Genomic DNA, 19,213 nt, shown 5'->3' on the forward strand with positions numbered 1-19,213 from the left:
CGAGATTTGTAGGACTATACCGAGTTTTGGAGCGTATGGAAGAAGTGGCCAACAAGTTGGAGTCACCCGAAGGACTGTCAGGAGTTCATGATGTGTTTCACGTTTCCCAGTTGAAGAAGTGCCATGCAGAGATGGCCAATATTTCCCTGTAAGGACGCTTGACCTTGGAAAGGATAATGATGTTCCACGAAGTGGAATATGGACTTTATAAGTATAAGTTTTTATCTCGGTATGAGGGATATCCCACGAGGATGAATAGATAAATTACTATTGGATATAAAGGAGGTATGATGTCGGAAATATGGATCAATGGAAACTCCATGATGAGTCTAAGTAATCATGTCCTAGTTTGGTGCCAATAGAAGGAAGGAAGACAATACAATTGGATGGATTTAAGAATACTAGGAAGTTGGAAGTTGGAATAATGATCAGTTGCCCGATGATAAGTTCAAGGACTACAAGTGATGAGATGGGCCATAACCCACATGCCCCAGGACCTGCCAAGAAGCAAGCACATTCTTGTTGAAGGAAAAACCCTGGAGGAAAATATGACGTTTATCGGCAGACAATTTTATAGGAGTAACGCAAAACCTGAGAGTTGTGAAGGAACGATAGATGTTTGTTTGGCTTGCAGAATCAATGGATTATTCCAAACGCAGTTCATGGACAAGAGAAATTATGTAATGCTTGTGAGGATGACCGAGTGTTAGAATGTGAGATTCGCTAAACCGTATACAAGGTAATGATTTGGGTGCGGGATGGATTGATCACCATACCGACTTACTCTTATTGTTCGCCTTGCTATATGGGATGGTAAATCTGAGTGACTTACCTATAATAGAGCGCCGGCGATCAAAACCTTGCTTAAAACTTAGAATGGTATAAGTATTTTCCCTTGTACAAGGCCGTTTTTGCCAACTGTAGGTTATACGGTGAGGATCAACCAGACCCATTTCCTGCAGAAGGAACCATAAATTGTTGACCACCATGAGATATCGATAGTTGTTTAGTTTTGGCGCCAGACCCATCAGCTAAGAAGACCCAGTCACAGAAGAACCTTACCAAGATGAAAGACAGAAGAATTGAGGAAAAGGTTATGCCACTAGCGAAAGAGCTCAGATAAGGAATTATCCTGAAGATCTGAGAAGACCGACACTGTTAACAATATGGATGAAGTATATGAGTTTAGATGGAACCGTAACCATGCTTCTAAGGGTGGTAGCACCCCAGACCCCGGAGACGATTGACGAAATTTTGAAGAGACCCCGAACCTAACCTATTTCTTTCTAGCCTCTCCGAATCTTGAGGACGAGATTCCTTTTAAGGGTGGTAGGTTTGTAACATCCCAAAATTCTAAATTTTGGAATGTTATAATAAATAGATAGATTTGATTAATTGTTTGATTGATTGAGTGAAATTCGAAACCTTTTTGAAAGTTAAATGAGAGGGAATAAAAGGACTTTCCCAAACTTTCATTTTGCATTTATGATCTTCGTGAATTCAAATTCTTTTCAAATACAAAACCCTAGAGAGAAGATGACATGACTTCTTCCATTTAAATAAATGAAAAGGGTGTTTGAAAAACATTTGAATTCCATTGGGAAATATTTTCCAATTCAGAAACTTTATGCAACTCAATGATTTTCACGAGAGAAGATAAAATGACTTCTTCAAATTATGAAATATGAGTTGGGAGTTTCAAAGATCACATTTAAAGTCCTTTTTGAATTTATTTTCAATTTGGAGTTATTTGAGTTTTATTCAAATTATTTTTCTCCAAAAATAAAATATATGGAAAATAGGGTAACATGATTCCCTACATCAGAAAATTAGAGATAAATAAATTTGAATTCATAATGATATTTCTAAAATTATTTTTATTGGATTTTATTAGATCAGTAGCACTCTTTGAATTATTAGAATTTGTGAGTATTTTATTTAATGCTAGAAAAATGTTCATGTCGTAGAAAGTCTTTTTCTGAAAATTTTGATATATAATATGCCTATATAAAATTTTATTTTATTTTATTATTCGGTTTTCCTTCTGTTTCTATTTTAAAAAAAAATTGTACGTGCGGCCCATATTTATTTATCGCCTACATGCGCAGTATAGTAGCTTTTGGCGCCCCATTGTTTTTTTCTCTTAAATAGGCCAGGCCCCGCCAGCCTTTTCATTTTTTTTATTTTTTTATCTTAGGCCGAATTTTGTAAAAAAAAAACTGCAGCCGCAGCGTGCATGCGGCCGGCCGAAGGCCTTTAGGCCCATGCGAGCCGCTCACCTCTTTTCATCTCTATTTCATATATTTTCGTCTAAGTTTAGTCCCACATTGCCTAGCCTTTGATCTCTAAACCTCTTTTCCACCACTAAATATAGACCCATGGAGCCTTCAAAAATCATCCGATTCGGGTTAAATCAATATTTTGGATTGACTATATTCATTTAAGAAAAAAATATTTCTCCTCTTCGGCGCGACTTCTGGAAATTATCTCTTCTCTCCAAAGTCGTCTTTTCTCTGCTTTATAAAGGTATCTTTCTTTATTTTTTCTTCTTATACTTCCATAGTTTATTATTTTTAGACTAATACGATAGAATAATTAAATTATCAATTAGTCTACGTATTTATACATTAGACCTTAACCGTAACTATTTTTCTTTCGTAAAACAACTTGGCCCTAATTTTTTAAATAGCCATAACTTTTCACTCGTTTATCCAAATTAGATAAAACCAGCGCCTATAGCTTCGTCTTGTTTTCACCTATCCAATGAACCTGTCACATCAACTTTTTGAAATTTTCAAATTTCGAATTTTGTTCAGATTCATATTCAAACGTCTTTTGAACATAACTTGAGTTTCGTAACTCCGATTTAGTTGATTCTTTTTGCAAATCGAAGCTCTTGACCTAAACTTTCTGATAAGGCCAAATTCACTTAATTTTGGTACTATTAGAAAAAAAATTATGTTGCAAGAGTTATTTGCTTGGTCTTGACGTTTTCTGAATTGTTTTCTTTGTTCTCTCTGATCTTTGAGTGATTGCTTATGTGTGTTTACTATTGCTTGCTTATGATAGATTGACCGGAGTGTGACGAGTGGAACTATCAAGAGTTTTGAGTGCGAATCATCTTCATCAACATTGCAGGCAAGTTCACACTTTGATCATATCCCTTTCATACCCAGTTTTTATGCATTAGTTTCACCCTCAAACATTGCATGAGTAGGATTGATAGCACGTGGGTATTTGGAAGTAGTTGATGAGGTAGGAACCTATTGCCCTGCATTCAAACCTTGGGAGTTACTATTACGTTATGCTTATATTGCCATGCTATGCTTATAGACGTGGATTGGGTTTGAGAGTATTTCATGACAGATGTGAGATTGTTAATTAATGGTTTACTTAAGGTGGCAACTTTAACACACATCTGGATGGATTGAGGCACCTGGGTATTTCAGGATTGCCTGTTTTTTTATGGACCACCACTCGGGCTCAAAGGGATCGTGAGATTATTCATACTAGAAACTTCTGTGTGCAGCCACAAGCTATTATGGGCTCTAGCATAGTTGATTAAGTCGTGTGAACTCTTACAGTGGTAGACTAGCAGATGTAGGGGTTGTAGGTGGTACAGTCTACCCATCGTAAGGTGCAAACGCTTATAAAAGACTATGTCTTGGTCATCCATTTCTCAAACACCATGTAGTGCGAGAAATCCAATGGAGGAGATCGAGTCTTGTGGGGAAAAGTGCGCAAACCTCTGCAGAGTACAAACTAATCATGATTAGCCGTGTCCCCGGTTATGGACATCTTGAGTATCTAGTACTTGGATTATCATGTGAATCTCATCATGTTACTTTAAATTAAGTTGTTGGGTTTAATGGTGTTACTTAATTGGGATTGAGAATGTTGTCGGGTCGCTACAACAATGGGTAGTAACATATGTGTTGCGCCATGCATCATCTTGAGACTTGATCCATTCGGGTCGGGTCGCTACAACAATGGGTAGTAACATATGTGTTGCGCCATGCATCACTTCATTTATTACATTGTAGACTCATCTTTTATTGATATGTGTGATGTTACAGTAACTAGCTATATTACTACACGCCTCTCTTTCTTCATTAATAAATGCCACATCATTTATTTTGTCTAGATAAGTGTAATGTTACCACCTATGTTACTCCCATTGTGGGTAGTCTAAGAGCATATCTCACACGGACCTTTAAAGTGAGTATAAGGGCCATGGAAAACATGTTTTGAGGGCTGACGCAGGCTTCTAGTTTACCATTCGGCCTTGCGGGGTCTGTTCGGCCACAGGCCGCGCCAACCCTCAAACAGAAAAAACAAATTAGACAATTTAACCAATTTTGATAAATGGCTACAAATTTGAACAATCAAACATAATTTGCGCAGAAATTAAACATAGTTTTCATCCATGACCAAAAAGAACATCATGCAAAAGCCACCACCGCCTCAATGACCATCACTCCACCACCACTAGCACCACCGAAGCTCCATATATATGTTGTGAGTGTTAGCAATTATATAAGACCTAATAATAGTTGAGTATATGAACTTTCTAAACAAAAGCTCTTACATGAGACCCTTCCTGAAAATATGATGAATTACAATTGCCTTGTTGACTGAGAACATAGCAGTTTGTTAGTTTTCAAGAAAATTTATGACTTATACTTTGTTGTTGTGGTGAATTGTTACTTGCTCATGGGAAATTTTATGATTATATATATTGCTGATATGATAATGATCATGATGCTACTATGTCCATATTCTGTTTTTATCGACATCTCCCTCTCTCTAAATATGTGGACATGATTATCGATATCGGCTTTCACTTGAGGACAAGGGAGGTCTAAGCTTAGGGGAGTTGATACGTCCATTTCGCATCATGATTTTGTACTGTAATTTATGATGTTTTTATCAATATAATACTTTGTGGTGTAATTCTAATGTCTTTTATCTCTTAATTTACAATATTCACATGAAGAGGGAGATTGCCGGCAGCTGGAATTCTAGATCTGAAAAAGCTACATGAGAGATACTTATTCTGCACAACTCCAAATGAGTTAAAATTTCACGAAGAATTATTTTGAAACGTATAAAAAGTACCAGAGAAAATAAATACCATAGGGGGCCCACTAGGTGCCCACGAGGCACCAGGCAGTGCTGATGCGGAGCATCCTATGGTCATCCCCATGGACCTACCATCGTCTCATCAAGTGCCAAGAGGACCCATGACACGAGCACGAGCTAAAGCTCTCGAGACCGAGGTAACTTCTCTCCTTAGTGATATTACATATGATCCTCTCGAGACATGGCTACTACCTAAGTCTGAGATGTTGTGCATGATTAGGTACCAAGAGGACCCTCCCGAATATGCACGTGAAGACGGACAAGCCGCCAAGTCCATGGATGAAGAGGAACGCCGAAAGGAGAAGAAGGCAGCTCCAGGACCCAGACATCCGGCCCCGAGCCCGGACATCCGGCCGCTGGAGACATCAACTACAGCAGCATTCCAGCCGCCAAGCATCTATAGGCCCCGGACATCCGGCCCCAGCCCGGAAATCGGGCCCCAACGCCCGGATATCCGGACAAGCTGCAAACAAAGGACAGAAGAAAAGCCCCGTCAGCCCAGACATTCGGCCCTGTCTGTCTGCGCATAGTAAGGGCCCGAAGCCCGTGTTCCCCTTCGCCCACCTAGACTATATATACTCTTCTCCTACCTACGTTTTAGGGTTAGCGTTGTGATAGCTCATTTGAGAGATAGAGCCTCGCTCATCCATATCGGATCTACTCCTTGAGAGAGACCGCAGTCCCTCTACGGAGAAGATCCACTTGGATTCAAGACCTCCTGACGGAGAAGACCATCAAGACCTCCTCACGGAGAAGACCGGTTACCATTTGTATCATCCTTTGCTGATCGTGGATCTTGTATCTCCTCTCGTGTTTCGAGGATCTAGCACATGTGTGACTTAATCTTGTTGGTTTGAGTGTTTCTCTTTGTGCCCTGATACGTCCATTTTGCATCATGCTTTTATATCATTATTTATTGCATTATGGACTGTTATTTCACTTTATGTCACAATACTTATGGCTATTCTCTCTTATTTTACAAGGTTTACATAAAGAGGGAGAATGCCGGCAGCTGGAATTCTGGCGTGGATAAGGAGCAAACATTAGAGACCTATTCTGCGCAACTCCAAAAGTCCTGAAACTCCACGGAACGTCTTAAAAGAAATAAAGAAAAATACACGCCAAAGATGAAGGCCAGGGGGCCCACACCCTGCTCACGAGGGTGGGGGGCGCGCCCCCCCTAGGGCGCGCCCCCTATCTCGTGGGCCCCCTGGTGGCTCTCCGATGCCCATCTTCTCCTATATGAGGTCTTTCGATGAGAAAAAAATAAGCAGGAACTTTTCGGGACGAGACTCCGCCGCCACGAGGCGGAACCTTGGCGGATCCAATCTAGAGCTCCAGTAGAGCTGTTCTGCCGGGGATACTTCCCTCCCGGAGGGGGAAATCATCACCATCGTCATCACCAACGCTCCTCTCATCGGGAGAGGGCAATCTCCATCAACATCTTCACCAGCACCATCTCATATCCAAACCCTAGTTCATCTCTTGTATCTAATTCTTGTCTCAAAGTCCGGGATTGGTGCTAGTAGGTTGCTAGTAGTGTTGATTACTCCTTGTAGTTGATGCTAGTTGGTTTAATTGGTGGAAGATTATATGTTCAGATCCTATATGCATATTATTACCCCTCTGATTATGAACATGAATATTCTTTGTGAGTAATTACGTTCGTTCCTGAGGACAAGGGAGAAGTCTTGCTATGAGTAGTCATGTGAATTTGGTATTCGTTTGATATTTTGATAAGATGTATGTTGTCTAGCCTCTAGTGGTGTTATGTGAATGTCGACTACATAACACTTCACCATTATTTGGTCCTAGAGGAAGGCATTGGGAAGTAATAAGTAGATGATGGGTTGCTAGAGTGACAGAAGCTTAAACCCTAGTTTATGCGCTGCTTCGTAAGGGGCTGATTTGGATCCATATGTTTCATGCTATGGTTAGGTTTACCTTAATACTTTTGTTGTAGTTTCGGATGCTTGCAATAGAGGTTAATCATAAGTGGGATGCTTGTTCAAGTAAGAACAGCACCCAAGCACCGGTCCACCCACATATCAAATTATCAAAGTATCGAACGCGAATCATATGAACGTGATGAAAACTAGCTTGACGATATTCCCATGTGTCCTCGGGAGCGCTTTTCCTATTATAAGAGTTTGTTCCGGCTTGTCCTTTGCTACAAAAGGATTGGGCACCTTGCTGCACTTTATTTACTTTTGTTACTTGTTGCTCGTTACAATTTACTCTATCACAAAACTATCTGTTACCACTTATTTCAGTACTTGCAGAGAATACCTTGCTGAAAACCGCTTATCATTTCCTTCTGCTCCTCGTTGGGTTCGACACTCTTACTTATCGAAAGGACTATGATAGATCCCCTATACTTGTGGGTCATCAAGACTCTTTTCTGGCCTCGTTGAAGGGGAGTGTAGCGCCTTTGGTAGGTGGAATTTGGTAAGGAAAAATTTATATAGTGTGCTGAAATTTAGTGTCACTTGTTACTATGGAAAGTAATACTCTGAGGGGCTTGTTCGGGGTATCTTCACCCCGTCCAGTAGAGCAAAGAGTTGCTCCGCAACCTACTAAACCTATTGAAAATGAAACTCCTTTTGAATTTCCTTTGGGTATGATGGAAAGACTGCTAGCTGACCCTTTTACAGGAGATGGAACAAAGCATCCTGATGAGCACTTAATATATGTGGATGAAGTTTGTGGATTATTTAAGCTTGCAGGTATACCCGATGATGTTGTTAAGAAGAAGGTCTTCCCTTTATCTTTGAAGGGAGACGCATTGGTATCGTATAGGCAATGGGATGATATGAGATCATGGGACTATAAAAGATTGAAGTTGGAATTTCATCAAAAGTATTACCCTATGCATCTTGTTCATCGTGATCCCAATTATATATATAATTTCTGGCCTCGCGAAGGAGAAAGCATCGCTCAAGCTTGGGGGACTTAAATCAATGTTATATTCATGCCCCAATCATGAGCTCCCAAGAGAAATAATTATGCAAAGTTTTTATGCTCGGCTTTCTGAAAACAATCGCACCATGCTCGATACTTCTTGTGCTGGCTCTTTTATGATGAAGACTATTGAATTCAGATGGAATTTATTGGATAGAATTAAACGCAACTCTGAAGATTGGGACCTCGACGAAGATAAAGAGTCAGGTATGACACCTAATTTTGATTGTGTTAAATCTTTTATGGATACCGATATTTTCCGTAAGTTCAACACTAAATATGGACTTGACTCTGAGATAGTAGCTTCTTTCTGTGAATCTTTTGCTACTTATGTTGATCTCTCTAAGGAGAAGTGGTTTAAATATCATCCTCCCATAGAAGTAAAAGTAGCTGCACCTATTAAAGTTGAAGAAAAGACTGTCACTTATAATGATCCTATTGTTCCTACTTCTTATGTTGAGAAACCACCTTTCCCTATTAGAATAAAGGATCATGCTAAAGCTTCAACTGTTGTTCGTAAAAGCAATATTAAAACTTATACACCTCCTGAGCAAGTTAAAGTAGAACCTAATATTGCTATTGTTAAAGATCTCTTGTCTGATAATATCGATGGGCATGTTATTCAGTTCGAAGGTGAAACTGCTAGAATTGCTAAACCTTGTGCTAAAGATAAATATAGACCTGTGGTAGGCGTGCCTGTTATTTCTGTTAAAATAGGAGATCATTGTTATCATGGCTTATGTGATATGGGTGCTAGTGCTAGTGTTATACTGCATACTTTATACGAAGAAATTAAGAATGAAATTGCACCTGCTGAATTGGAAGATATTGATGTCACAATTAAACTTGCCAATAGCGATACTATTTCAGCAATGGGAATTGTTAGAGATGTTGAAGTCTTGTGTGGGAAAACTAAATATCCTGCTGATTTTCTTGTTCTTGGTTCCCCACAAGATAGTTTTTGTCCCATTATATTTGGTAGACCCTTCTTAAATACTGTCAATGCTACCATAGATTGCACAAAGAATGTTGTTACTGTTGGCTTGGATGATATGGTTCATGAGTTTAATTTCTCTAAATTTAGTAAACAACATCGTGAGGAAGAATTACCTAGTAAGGATGAAATTATTGGTCTTGCTTCTATTGCTGTGCCTCCTAGTGATCCTTTAGAACACTATTTTCTAGACCATGAAAATGATATGTTCATGAATGAAAGAAGGGAAATAGATGAAGTATTCTTTAAACAGGAACCTATTCTGAATAACAATTTGCCTGTTGAAATTTTAGGGGATCCTCCTCCACCCAAGGGTGATCCCGTGTTTGAGCTTAAACCTTTGCCTGATAATCTTAAATATGCTTATCTTGATGAGAATAAGATATATCCTGTTATTATTAGTGTAACCTTTCAGAGCATGAAGAAGAAAGATTATTGAAAACTCTGAAGAAGCATCGTGCTGCTATTGGATATACTCTTGATGATCTTAAGGGCATTAGTCCCACTTTATGTCAACATAAAAAAATTTGGAAGCAAATGCCAAACCAGTTCGTGATCCTCAACGATGACTGAATCCTAAAATGAAAGAAGTGGTAAGAAAAGAAATACTCAAGCTTCTGGAGGCAGGTATAATTTATCCCGTTGCTGATAGTGAGTGGGTAAGTCCTCTCCATTATGTCCCTAAGAAGGGAGGTATTACTGTTGTTCCTAATGATAAAGATGAATTGATTCCACAAAGAATTATCACAGGTTATAGGATGGTAATTGATTTCCGCAAATTAAATAAAGCTACTAAGAAAGATCATTACCCCTTACCTTTTATTGATCAAATGCTAGAAAGATTATGCAAACATACACACTATTGCTTTCTAGATGGTTATTCTGGTTTCTCTCAAATACCTGTGTCGGCTAAAGATCAATCAAAGACTACTTTTACTTGCCCTTTTGGTACTTTTGCTTATAGACGTATGCCTTTTGGTTTATGTAATGCACCTGCTACCTTTCAAAGATGCATGATGGCTATAATCTCTGACTTTTGTGAGAAGATTTGTGAGGTTTTCATGGACGACTTTTCCGTCTATGGTCCCTCTTTTGACGATTGCTTGAGCAATCTTGATCGAGTTTTGCAGAGATGTGAAGAAACTAATCTTGTCTTGAATTGGGAAAAGTGTCACTTTATGGTTAATGAAGGCATTGTCTTGGGACACAAAGTTTCTGAAAGAGGTATTGAAGTTGATAAAGCCAAGGTTGATGCTATTGAAAAGATGCCATGTCCCAAGGACATCAAAGGTATAAGAAGTTTCTTTGGTCATGCCGGATTTTATAGGAGGTTCATTAAGGACTTCTCAAAAATTTCTCGGCCTCTGACTAATTTATTGCAAAAAGATATACCATTTGTCTTTGATGATGATTGTGTAGAAGCATTTGAAATACTTAAGAGAGCATTAGTCTCTGCACCTATTGTTCAGCCACCTGATTGGAATTTATCCTTTGAAATTATGTGTGATGCTAGCGATTATGCTGTAGGTGCTGTTCTAGGGCAAAGAGTTGATAAGAAATTAAATGTTATTCATTATGCTAGTAAGACTCTAGACAATGCTCAAAGAAATTATGCTACTACTGAAAAAGAGCTTTTAGCAGTTGTATTTGCTTGTGATAAGTTCAGATCTTATATTGTTGATTCTAAAGTAACTATTCACACTGATCATGCTGCTATTAAATATCTTATGGAAAAGAAAGATGCTAAACCTAGACTTATTAGATGGGTTCTCTTGCTACAAGAATTTGATTTGAATATTGTTGATAGAAAGGGAGCTGAGAACCCCATTGCAGACAACTTATCTAGGTTAGAAAATATTCTTGATGACCCACTACCTATTAATGATGACTTTCCTGATGAACAATTAAATGTTATAAATACTTCTCGTAGTACTCCATGGTATGCTGATTATGCTAATTATATTGTTGCTAAGTTTATACCACCTAGCTTCACATTCCAGCAAAAGAAAAAGTTCTTCTATGACTTGAGACATTACTTTTGGGATGACTCGCATCTTTATAAAGAAGGAGTAGATGGTGTTATTAGACGTTGTGTACCTGAGCATGAACAGGAACAGATCCTACGCAAGTGTCATTCCGAGTCTTATGGAGGACACCATGCTGGAGATAGAACTGCACATAAGGTACTGCAATCTGGTTTTTATTGGCCTACTCTCTTCAAGGATGCCCGTAAGTTTGTCTTGTCTTGTGATGAATGTCAAAGAATTGGTAATATTAGTAGACGTCAAGAAATGCCTATGAATTATTCACTTGTTATTGAACCGTTTGATGTTTGGGGCTTTGATTATATGGGACCTTTTCCTGCCTCTAATGGATACACACATATTCTAGTTGCTGTTGATTACGTTACTAAGTGGGTAGAAGCTATTCCAACTAGTAGTGCTGATCATAACACTTCTATTAAAATGCTTAAAGAAGTTATTTTCCCGAGGTTTGGAGTCCCTAGATATTTAATGACTAATGGTGGTTCACACTTTATTCATGGTGCCTTCCGTAAAATGCTTGCTAAATATGATGTTAATCATAGAATTGCATCTCCTTATCACCCACAGTCTAGTGGTCAAGTAGAGTTGAGCAATAGAGATCTCAAATTAATTTTGCAAAAGACTGTTAATAGGTCTAGAAAGAATTGGTCTAAGAAACTTGATGATGCATTATGGGCATATAGAACTGCATATAAGAATCCTATGGGTATGTCTCCGTATAAAATGGTCTATGGAAAAGCATGTCACTTACCTCTCGAACTAGAACACAAGGCATATTGGGCTATTAAAGATCTCAACTATGATTTTAAACTTGCTGGTGAGAAGAGGTTATTTGATATTCGCCCACTTGATGAATGGAGAACCCAAGCTTATGAAAATGCCAAGTTGTTTAAAGAAAAGGTTAAAAGATAGCATGACAAAAGGATACAAATGTAGGTGATTATGTATTGCTATACAACTCTCGTTTAAGATTTTTTGCAGGAAAACTTCTCTCTAAATGGGAAGGCCCCTATGTTATCGAGGAGGTCTACCGTTTCGGTGCCATAAAAATCAACAACTTCGAAGGCACAAATCCGAAGGTGGTAAACGGTCAAAGAATTAAACATTATATCTCAGGTAATCCCATAAATGTTGAAACCAATATTATTGAAACCGTAACCCGGGAGGAATACATAAGGGACACTTTCCGGAGCGTTTCAGACTCCGAAAAGGAATAGGTATGTGGTACGGTAAGTAAACCGACTCCAAAACAATTTTTAAGGCAATATTTCTCCGTTTTGGAATATTTAGAAAAATAGAAAAATAAGCAGCAGTCCGGGAAGGACATGAGGGCCCCACGAGGGTGGTAGGCGCGCCCTACCCCCTGGGCGCGCCCCCCTACCTCGTGAGCGCCTCGTGTGCCTTCCGGACTCCGTTTTCTTGCACGTTACGTATTTTGGTTGGTAAAAATTCATTATATATTCTCCCGAAGGTTTTGACTCCCGTTTCACGCAAAAATCTCCTGTTTTTGTTTCGAGCTGTTTTCTAACAGATCTAGGTTATCATGACGGCCCCAAGCGCCTCCAAGGACAAGTTCTTCGAGAAGGTCATCAACCCTTACCTCGCGGAGGTCCTGCGACACCCTCAAACCATTGAGATGCGTGATGGGTTGCTACACATCCGCGATGAAGAGGGACACAGGGGGACCGGAAGCATGGAGACGAGGCTCGCAGCAGTGGAGCAACAAGTTTTCAAGTGCCAAAGGATGGTGGAGCGTGGAATCAACACTAGCCACATGATGCTCGTGGAGTTCACTAACAACTACAAGCCGGATGCCAAGAACACCGAGGAGGCCATCTTCAAGCTACATGAGAAGATCGAGCACCTCCAAGCCCAAGTCTATGACCTTCAAAACCAAAATGGTGAGTATGAATATAGATTCAAAAGAATGAGTTTGGCTGCAGATTTGAGGATTCCGGACACTCGATCATCTTTCTATGATGGTGAACCTATGCCTTGGAAGATGGATGACAAGCCCGCATCATCAACAACACCTCCACCGTCTCCTCCAACAAAGAAGAATTGAGTATTTGGGTATGGGCACTCCCCTTGGCAACTGCCAAGCTTGGGGGAGGTGCCCCGGTATCGTATCACAATCACAACTCCTATCTTTACCGTTTTTCTTAGTTCGATCCTATTAGTAGTATCTTGATCCAGTAGAATAAAGTTTATGGCATGATCTAGTTTTGAGTTTTGCTTTATGATCCCTCCATGTAATCGAGTCCGTGAGTTATATATAATAAAGCTTAGTGTTGAGTCAAGGGCTTGATTGTTTTGCCATAATCTTGGGTGAATAAAAGAAAGAAGAAAAGAACAAAAGGAAACAAAAAGTTCATATTGATCTTATTGAGAGTAATGACTCCACATAGAAAGAGTATGATGATTAAAAGTTGTTGGGAGTTGGCAGACATAGCTTTGGTCATTGTTGCAATTAATAGGAAGTAATAAGGAAAGAGAGGTTTTCACATATAGATATATTGTCATTGACATCTTTTATGATTGGGAGCACTCATTAAAATATGACATGCTAAAGAGTTGAAGTTGGACAAGGAAGACAACGTAATGAGTTATGTCTTTCTTATATCTGAGATAAAGTATGTTGTCATGGTTCCTCTAACTTGTTGAGCTTGCCTTTCCCCCTAATGCTAGTCAAATTCTTAGCACCAAGTAGAAATACTACTTGTGCTTCCAAATACCCTTAAACCAGTTTGCCATGAGAGTCCACCATATCTACCTATGGATTGAGTAAGATCCTTCAAGTAAGTTGTCATCGGTGCAAAGCAATAAAAATTGCTCTAAATATGTATGATTGATTGGTGTGGGAGAAATAAGCTTTATACGATCTTGTGATGTGGAAGTAATAAAAGCGACCGACTGCATAATAAAGGTTCATATCACAAGGGGCAATATAAAGTGACATTCTTTCGCATTGAGATTTTATGCATCCAACCATAAAAGCGCATGGAAACCTCTGCTTCCCTCTGCGAAGGGCCTATCCTGTATTATTATCTTCTATCTTGTGCAAGAGTCATGGTGATCTTCACCTTTTCTTTTTTATTTTATCCTTTGGAAAGCTCAGCATGTTGGAAAGAACATGATATATATATCTAATTGGATGTAGGGGAGCATGAACCATTATTGTTGACATTACCCTTGAGGTAAAAGGTTGTGGGGCAAAACTATAAGCCCCTATCTTTCTCTGTGTCCGACTAAAACTCTGTAACCACAAGTATTGCGCGAGTGTTAGCAATTATGGAGGATTAAATGATAGTTGAGTATGTGGACTTGATTTTTAGCTCTGACCTAGACTCTTTCCGATGTTATGATAAATTGCAATTGCTTCAATGACTAAGATTATAGTTTGTTGGAACCCAATAAGGTTTATGATTTATACTTTTGCATTGTGAATAGATAATCACTTGAACATAAGTAATCATATGACAAAATCTATATATGTTGTTGTTATGAGAATAATCATGATGCCTTCATGTCCGTATTTTATTTTTATCGACGCCTCTACCTCTAAACATGAGTACATATTTATTGTTATCGGCTTTTCACTTGAGGAAAAGCGAGGTCTAAGCTTGGGGGAGTTGATACGTCCATTTTGCATCATGCTTTTATATCAATATTTATTGCATTATGGACTGTTATTTCACTTTATTTCACAATACTTATGGCTATTCTCTCTTATTTTACAAGGTTTACATAAAGAGGGAGAATGCCGGCAGCTGGAATTCTGGTCTGGATAAGGAGCAAACATTAGAGACCTATTCTGTGCAACTCCAAAAGTCCTGAAACTCCATGGAACGTCTTAAAAGAAATAAAGAAAAATCCACGCCAAAGATGAAGGCCAGGGGCCCCACACCCTGCTCACGAGGGTGGGGGGCGCGCCCCCTATCTCGTGGCCCCCCTGGTGACTCTCCGATGCCCATCTTTTCCTATATGAGGTCTTTCATGAGAAAAAAATAAGCAGGAACTTTTCGGGATGAGACTCCGTCGCCACGAGGCGGAACCTTGGCGGATCCAATCTAGAGCTCCGGCAGAGCTGTTCTGCCGGGGATACTTCCCTCCCGGAGGGGGAAATCATCACCATCGTCATCACCAACGCTCCTCTCATCGGGAGAGGGCAATCTCCATCAACATCTTCACCAGCATCATCTCATCTCCAAACCCTAGTTCATCTCTTGTATCCAATTCTTGTCTCAAAGTCCGGGATTGGTGCTAGTAGGTTGCTAGTAGTGTTGATTACTCCTTGTAGTTGATGCTAGTTGGTTTAATTGGTGGAAGATTATATGTTCAGATCCTATATGCATATTATTACCCCTCCGATTATGAACATGAATATGCTTTGTGAGTAATTATGTTCGTTCCTGAGGACAAGGGAGAAGTCTTGCTACGAGTAGTCATGTGAATTTGGTATTCGTTTGATATTTTGATAAGATGTATGTTGTCTAGCCTCTAGTGGTGTTATGTGAACGTCGACTACATAACACTTCACCATTATTTGGGCCTAGAGGAAGGCATTGGGAAGTAATAAGTAGATGATGGGTTGCTAGAGTGACAGAAGCTTAAACCCTAGTTTATGCGTTGCTTCGTAAGGGGCTGATTTGGATCCATATGTTTCATGCTATGGTTAGGTTTACCTTAATACTTTTGTTGTAGTTGTGGATGCTTGCAATAGAGGTTAATCATAAGTGGGATGCTTGTTCAAGTAAGAACAGCACCCAAGCACCGGTCCACCCACATATCAAATTATCAAAGTATCGAACGCGAATCATATGAACGTGATGAAAACTAGCTTGACGATATTCCCATGTGTCCTCGGGAGCGCTTTTCCTATTATAAGAGTTTGTTCTGGCTTGTCCTTTGCTACAAAAGGATAGGGACACCTTGCTGCACTTTATTTACTTTTGTTACTTGTTGCTCGTTACAATTTACTCTATCACAAAACTATCTGTTACCACTTATTTCAGTACTTGCAGAGAATACCTTGCTGAAAACCGCTTATCATTTCCTTCTGCTCCTCGTTGGGTTCGACACTCTTACTTATCGAAAGGACTACGATAGATCCCCTATACTTGTGGGTCATCATGCCCCTTTGTGTTTTCCCCTCGTATTTCCCCTCGTGTTCTTCGTGTTCATCGCGGGATCCGCTCCTTTTGTGAAAGATCGGCCATCTAGGATTCCACCCTACATCATCTTGGTATCATGAGCCATGTTGATCACGATTTCAGAGCCTCCCCGTTGTGTTTTCTAGCCTTGTTTTGTTGATTTTGTCCCTACTTCAAAATTTCCCCACAAAAATAGCCCCCCAAGTTTTTTTGTGATTTTTTGGTGTGAGGAGTGTCGAAAAGTGGTGGTAGGAGTTGCGAAATTGTCCCTAAGCAATTGACTACGTTACTAGACCAATAGCAAGTTTTATGTGGGATAGGCCTCTGCTAGCATGTCTTCCCTGACTTGGAATTCTATGCACTTATGATTGGAACTATTAGCAAGCATCCGCAACTACTAACGTTAATTAAGGTAAAACCCAACCATAGCATTAAGATATATTGGTCCCCCTTCAATCCCGTATGCATCAATTTCTATGCTAGGCTGAAGTTTCTTTCACTCTTGCCCTCCAATACATAGTCCTATCTACATACAAGTAACCCTATGGTGTGATCCACGCGCGCGCTCATATGATAGGCACCAAAGGACAGCAACATAACCACAAGCAAATTAAATCAATCATACCAATTCATCAACCACTGATAGGACAACGAAAATCTACTCAGACATCATAGGATGGCAACACATCATTGGATAATAATATGAAGTATAAAGCACCATGTTCAAGTAGAGGGTACAACGGGTTACGGGAGAGTGGACCGCTGTAGATAGATGGGGGAAGGTGATGGAGATGTTGGTGAAGATGGCAGAGGTGTTGGTGAAGATCGCGGTGATGATGATGGCCCCCAGCGGCGTTCCGGCGCCACCGGAAGCGAGGGGGAGAGATTGGATCTGTCTTTCTGTCTCTCTCTGTTTCTGCGTTCTCAGATTATGCCCTTTCACCATTTCTTATATTCCCGGAGATCCATAACTCCGATTGGGCTGAAATTTTAACACGATCTCTATCCGGATATTATCTTTCTTGCGGCAAAAGAAGGGCATCAACCGCCTTACGGGGTGGCCACAAGGGCCCAGGGCGCGCCTGACGCCATGGGGCGCACCCCCTGCCTCGTGGCCCCCTCGGGCATCGTCTCGTGTTGATTTTTCCTCCCAAAAATCACATATATTCCAAAAAAATCTCCGTCAGTTTTTATCCCGTGTGGACTCCCTTTGATATGGATTTACTACAAAACAAAAAACATGCAACAAATAGGAACTGGCACTGGGCACTGGATCAATATGTTAGTCCCAAAAATATTATAAAAAGTTACCAAAAGTATATGAAACTTGTAGAATATTGAGATGGAACAATAAAAAATTATAGATACGACGGAGACGTATCAGCATCCCCAAGCTTAATTCCTGCTCTTCCTCGAGTAGGTAAATGATAAAAAAGATAATTTTTGATGTGGAATGCTACCTAGCATAAACTTGATCACATATCTAATCATGGCATGAATATTAAGACACGAGTGATTCAAAGCAATAGTCTATCATTTGACATTAAGACAATAATACTTCAAGCATACTAACCAAGCAATTATGTCTTATCAAAATAACATAGACAAAGAAAGCTCATCCCTACAAAATCATATAGTCTGGCTATGCTCCATCTTCACCACACAAAGTATTAAAATCATGCACAACCCCGATGACAAGCCAAGAAATTGGTTCATACTTCTTAACGCGCTTCAGCCTTTTCAACCTTCATGCAATACATGAGCGCAAGCCATGGACATAGCACTATGGGTGGAATAGAATATGATGATGGAGGTTTGTGTGGAGAAGACAAAAAAGGAGAAAGTCTAACATCGACGCGGCTAATCAACGGGCTATGGAGATGTCCATCAATTGATGTCAATGTGAGGAGTAGGGATTGCCATACAACGGATGCACTAGAGCTATAAGTATATGAAAGATCAAACTGAAACTAAGTTGGTGTGCATTCAACTTGCTTGCTCATGAAGACCCCAGGCATTTGAGGAAGCCCATCATCGGAATATGCAAGCCAAGTTCTATATTGAAAATTCCCACTAGTATATGAAAGTGATAACTCAATGAGTCTCTCTTTATGAAGAACATGGTGCTACTTTGAAGCACAAGTGTGGTAAAAGGATAGTAACATTGTCCCTTCTCTCTTTTTCTCTCATTTTTTTTGTTTTTTTGGTGGGCTTCTTTGGCCTTTTTTTATTTGGGCTTCTTTGGCCTCTTTTATTTTGATAACCTCACATGGGAAAATGTTCTAGTAATGATGATCATCACACTTTTATTTACTTATAACTCAATATTACAACTCAATGCTAGAACAAAGATATGATTCTATATGAATGCCTCCGGCGGTGTACCGGGATGTGCAATGATCTAGCCTAGCAATGTCATCAAAAAACGCACAAGCCATGAAAACATCATGCTAGCTTTATTACGATCATGCAAAGCAATATGACAATAAATGCTCAAGTCATGTATATGATGATGATGGAAGTTGCATGGCAATATATCTCGGAATGGCTATGGAAATGCCATGATAGGTAGGTATGGTGGCTGTTTTGAGGAAGATATAAGGAGGTTTATGTGTGATAGAGCGTATCGTATCACGGGGTTTGGATGCACCGGCGAAGTTTGCACCAACTCTCGAGGTGAGAAAGGGCAATGCACGGTACCGAAGAGGCTAGCAATGATGGAAGGGTGAGAGTGTGTATAATCCATGGACTCAACATTAGTCATAAAGAACTCACATACTTATTGCAAAAATCTATTAGTCATCAAAACAAAGTACTACACGCATGCTCCTAGGGGGATAGATTGGTAGGAAAAGACCATCGCTCGTCCCCGACCGCCACTCATAAGGAAGACAACCAATAAATACCTCATGCTCCAG

Source organism: Triticum dicoccoides, chromosome 1A, assembly GCF_002162155.2.
Source record: "Triticum dicoccoides isolate Atlit2015 ecotype Zavitan chromosome 1A, WEW_v2.0, whole genome shotgun sequence".
Lineage (NCBI taxonomy): Eukaryota > Viridiplantae > Streptophyta > Magnoliopsida > Poales > Poaceae > Triticum > Triticum dicoccoides.